Here is a 5,784-nt window from a genome sequence, read left to right on the forward strand (position 1 = left end):
TCTCTGCAGTCCTAGGGAAACTGTCGATTACGGCACCAAGAGGGAGGGCACAGAATCCAAACAGGGCGGATCAGGGCTCTGTCCGGGTCGTCTGAATCTGAATACCAGGTGACTTAGCTCAACGGCAGGGTCATGAAGAAACTTCCAGCTGGTGTACCTTCTGCTTCCTAGCGCTCCACGCTGGCCCTGGCACCTCCATTTCTGAGGCCTGATTCTTTCCATTTTACCTTCCATTCTGTAAACTTCTTACTTCCCCCCAAATTGCTTCTTTGCTACAGTTAGCCAGCCTTGATTTCTGTTACCCACAACCCAGAAACCCACTCCATCACCCAGGCCTCCCCCAAAGGAACGTTGTTCTTACAGAAGAGAGAGACATTGTAGTTGCATGCAGAGCACACACCCTGAGCGGGGTGACCAGCGCACCTTTTGCCTGTAGCAACTGCTTAACTCAAGGGCATAAATTAGGACTCTCCCTTGTAATCAGGGTCATCTAACAACTTGTCCATTCAAAGTTCCATCTAAGTTGCCAGACCTAAATGCGGTTTGCTGTGTTGAGTCAAATTAAGGCACAGCTCCATGACTGGTAGCACACATCCAACAATTCCTTTAAGTTTTAGCTTTGCAAACACACTGGTGTCCCCCGAGGTGCTAGTAGGTCATGGGAATAGCACATCAGTTAGCATTATGCTGGAACTCTGATGATATGTGACCTTTGAACCTCCAACTTTCCTCTTTAATGAATGAAAACGTTCTTGGCAAATGCTTTCCCTATGAGACCCCTTTAAGCCTCATTTGTAAAATAGTCACGACCATAATGAGATTTGTTGGAGAGTTAGAGATAACTATATATGTCCAGCACAATGTCTGACATACAATATATCATGGTTTCTAAGACACATTTTTCACGTTTCAATATCTCTAAAATTGATTTGCATCTTATAATTAATGGCATATAATTTGTTGTCATTTTTATTAATACATAAACTAATTGTTTTATTTATCTGTGTTTTTAGATCAATTGTGTTTTATTTTATTTATATTAAATATATTTTTATTGATTTCAGAGAGGGAGGGAGAGGGAGAGAGATAGAAACAGTAATGATGAGAGAGGATCATTGATAAGCTGCCTCCTACACATCCCCCACTGGGGATGGAGTCCACAACCCAGACATGTGCCCTTGATCAGAATCAAACCCAGGACCCTTTAGCCCACAGGCTCACACTCTATCCACTGAGTCAAACTGGCTAGGGCATCAACTGTGTTTTAAGTTCAATAGAATAGAATACTCAATACTTTAATTATTATAATGAAGTTTTAATTTATCAAATTTAATTTAGTATTTTTACTTATATATTTCACATTCTTCTTTTTTAAAAATCTGTATTGTTGAAAGCATTACATATGTCCCCCTTCTTCCCCCATCGCCCCCTCTTGCCCATCCCCACCCCCTACCCCAGGCCCTCACCATCACCACTGTCTGCACCCGTGGGTTATGCATATTTGCATACATGGTCTTACTTGATTACCTCGCAATCACCCATCCCCTGCCTTCACTCCGAGATTCTGCACACTGTTCCATGCTTCCATGTTTCTGCATCCACTCTGTTCATTAGTTTATTTTGTTACTTAGATTCCATATATGAGTGAGATCATGCGATACTTGTCTTTCTCGGACTGGCTTATGTCACTTAGCATGATGCTCACTGATGCTCACCAGGTCCCTCCATGCTGTCTCAAAGGGTAAGAGATTCTTCTTTTTTATTTCTGCAGAGTAGTCCATGGTATAAATGTACCACAGCTTTTTTATCCACTCATCTACTGATGGGCACTTGGACTGTTTCCAGATCTTAGCTATTGTAAATTGTGCTGCTATGAACACAGGGGAGCATAAATTCTTTCTGGTTGGTGTTTCAGGTTTCTTAGGATATATTCCTAGAAGTGGGATCACTGGGTCAAATGGCAGTTCCATATTTAATTTTCTGAGGAAACTTCATACTGTTTTTCCATAATGGCTGCACCAGCCTGCATTCCCACCAGCAGTGCACGAGGGCTCCCTTTTCTCCACATCCTCTCCAGCACTTGTCATTTGTTGATTTGTTGATGGTAGCCATTCTGACAAGTGTGGGGTGATACCTCATTGTCATTTTAATTTTCATCTCTCTGATGATCAGTGACTTTGAGCATTTTTTTTCCTATTAATTTTAGAGAGGAAAGGAGAGGGAGACATAGAAACATCAATGATGAGAATCATTGATTGGCTGCCTCCTGCATGCCCCCTACTGGGGATTGAGCCTGCAACCCAGGCTGGTGCCCCTGACCAGAATTAAACCCGGGACCCTTCAGTCCGCAGGCCAGCGCTCTATCTACAAAGCCAAACCTGCTAGGGCGACTTTGAGCATTTTTTCATATGTCTTTTGGCCATCTGTATGTCCACTTTGGAGAAAATTTAGGTCCTTTGCTCATTTTTTAATTGGATTGACAGTCTTCCAATTAAAAACTTTTATTAAGTTGCACGATTTCCCTAGATATTTTGGATATTAACCCTTTATCCTATGTATCATTGCCAAATATGTTCTCCCATACAGTGGGCTCCCTTTTTGTGTTGTTGATGGTTTCTTTTGCTGTGCAGAAGCTTTTTATTTTGATATAGTCCCATTTATTTTCTCCTTAACTTCCTTTGCCCTGGGAGATGTATCTGTAAACATACTGCTATGAGAGATGTCCGAGATTTTGTTGCCTATGATTTCTTCTAGGACTTTTATGGTTTCCTGACTTACATTTAGGTCTTTTATCCATTTTGAGTTTATTCTTGTGTATGGTATAAGTTGGGTGTCTAGTTTCATTTTTTTTTGCATGTATCTATCCAACTTATCCAACACTATTTTGTAAAAATATCTTTTATTGATTTCAGAGAGGAAGGGAGAGGAAGAGATAGAAACATCAATGATGAGAATCATCCTGCACACCCCTCACTGGGGATCGAGCCCACAACCCAGGCATGTGCCCTCGACTGGAATCAAACCCAGGACCCTTCAGTTCACAGGCTGATGCTCTACCCACTGAGCCAAACCAACTTTTATTTATTTATTTATTTATTTATTTATTTATTTATTTATTATTTTTATTTTTTTATTTTTGTTGGGGCTCCATTACTCAGGCATGGCTCATTGCCCACTAGCTGGTTCAGTTTCCAGCTCCTCATACCACAGGATCCAGAAATCCCAGTCTACATGACATTGCTGATCTAAACAAACCAACTTTTATTAAAGAGACTGTCTTGACTCCTTTGTATATCCTTGTCTCCTTTGTCAAATATTAATTGAGCATAATGGCCTTGGTCGATTTCTGCGTCTCTGATCTGTTCCATTGATCTATATGCCTGTTCTTGTGCCAGTACCAGGCTGTTTTGATTACAATGACTTTGTAGTATAACCTGATATCTAGTATTGTGATCCCTGCAACTTTGTTCTTCTTTCTCAAGATTTCTGCAGTTATTCAGGGTCTTTTTTTTTTCCATATAAATTTTTGTAGTGTTCGTTCTAGATCTGTGAAATATGCCATTGGTATTTTAATAGGGATTGCATTGAATATATAGATTGCCTTGGGTAGTATGTTGATTCTACCAATCCATGAACATGGAATATTCTTGCACTTGTTTATATCTTCTTCTATCTCTTTTTCAACATCCTATAGTTTTCTGAGTACAAGTCATTTACCTCTTTGGTTAAGTTTATTCCTAAATATCTTAATTATTTTTGCAATGGTAAATGAAATTATTTGTTTAGTTTCTCTTTCTGAGAACTCATTATTGGTGTATAAAAAGCCATTGATTTTTGGGTGTTTATTTTGTATCCTGCTCCATTGTCAAATTCATTTATTAAATCTGGTAGTTTTTTGGTGGATTCTTTAGTATTTTCTATGTACAATATCATGTCATCTGCAAATAATGAGGGTTTTACTTTCTCCTTTCCAATTTGGATGCCTTTTATTTCTTCTTCTTGTTTGATTACTGTCGCCAGGACTTCCTGTACTATCCTATCTAATAAAAGAGAAACATGGTAATTGGCATACGACCGCTACCCTTCCCATTGGCTAATCAGGGAGATATGCAAATTAACTGCCAGCCAAGATGGCAGCCGGCAGCCAGGCAGCTTGAAACTAACTTGAGACTTGCTTGCTTCAGTGACGGAGGACTGCAACGTTCCCCGCCTGCCTTGCCGGCCTCTGAGCTGGCAGTTTGAAACATAGTTACAAAAATAGAAGCTAAACAAAACCCCAGAAACCAGCTTTCAGCTAGCCAGGATCTCGGACCTGGAGTTGATACAGAGTTTCGATTGTAGAAGCTAAACAAACCAGATACCTGCTTTCAGGAGCGGAGGCCTAAGAGTTGGAGCCTCAGAGCTAAAGCTGGCTCAAAATGAAAAGAAAAAAAAAAGAAAAAAAGGAGCAGTTGGGAGCTTCAGTCCCAGCCTGAAAACAGCCCTCAGCCCCTCACCCAGACTGGCCAGGCACCCCAGTGGGGACCCCCACCCTGAAGGGTGTGTGACCAGCTGCAAACAGCCATCATCCCCTCATCCAGGCTGGCCAGGCACCCCAGTGGGGACCCCCACCGTGATCCGGGACACCCTTCAGGGCAAACCAGCCAGCCCCAACCCATGAACCAGGCCTCTATTCTATATAGTAAAAGGGTAATATGCCTCCCAGCACCAGGATCAGTGGAGCCGTGAGGTCTCCTGGCACTGGGATCAACATGACAGGGGGCAGCGCCCAAACCCCCTGATCGCCCTGTGGCTCTGTGTGTGACAGGGGGCGGGGCCACAACCTCCCTATCGGCCCTGCTCTGTTCCTGACAGGGGAAGGTGCCCCAACCCCCTGATCGGCCCTGTTCTGTGCCTGATGGGGGGAGCTCCCCAACCTCCTGATTGCCCTGCGGCTCTGTGTGTGACAGGGTGCGGTGCCCCAACCCCCCCACCCCATGGGCCCTGCTCTGTGTGTGATGGGGTAGAGCCATAACCTCCCCATCGGGCCTGCCCTGAGTGTGAGAGTGGTGGTGCCCCAACCCCCTGATCGGCCCTGCTCTGTGGGTGATAGAGGGCGGCGCCCCAACCCCCTGATCCGCCCTGCTCTGTGTGTGACAGGGGGGAGCTCCTCAACCCCCTGATTGGCCCTGCTCTCTGCGTGACAGGGGGTGTCGCCGCAACCTCCCCATCAACCCTGCCTTGAGTGTGACAGGGGGCGGTGCCCCAACCCCCCAATCAGCCCTACCCTGAGCGTGACTGAGGGTGGCATCGCAACCTCCCAATCCACCCTGCTTTGTGCATGACAGGGGGCAGCGCCCCAACTCCCCAATCAGCCCTGCTCTGAGCCCGACCAGGGGCTGCACCTAGGGATTAGGCCTGCCCTCTGCCACCGGGAGCAGGCCCAAGCCAGCAGGTCGTTATCTCCTGAGGGGTCCCAGACTGCGAGAGGGTACAGGCCGGACTGAGGGACAACCCCCTCCCCCCCGAGTGCACAAATTTTTGTGCACTGGGCCTCTAGTTCTATATAATAAAAGCCTAATATGCTAAGTGTCCAGTCATCTGTTCAACCAATCAAAACATAATATGCTAATGATATGCTAAGGCCACTAAACCACTTGCTATGACATGCACTGACCACCAGGGGGCAGAGAGTCTAATGGTCAACCAGTTGTTATGATGTGCACTGACCACCAGGGGGCAGACTCTGACCAGTAGACTAGCTTGCTGCTGGGTTCTGGCTGAAGGCTCCAGGACTGCTCGTGG

This window comes from Myotis nattereri, assembly GCF_964212035.1.
Source record: "Myotis nattereri genome assembly, chromosome: 4".
Classification (NCBI taxonomy): Eukaryota; Metazoa; Chordata; class Mammalia; order Chiroptera; family Vespertilionidae; genus Myotis; species Myotis nattereri.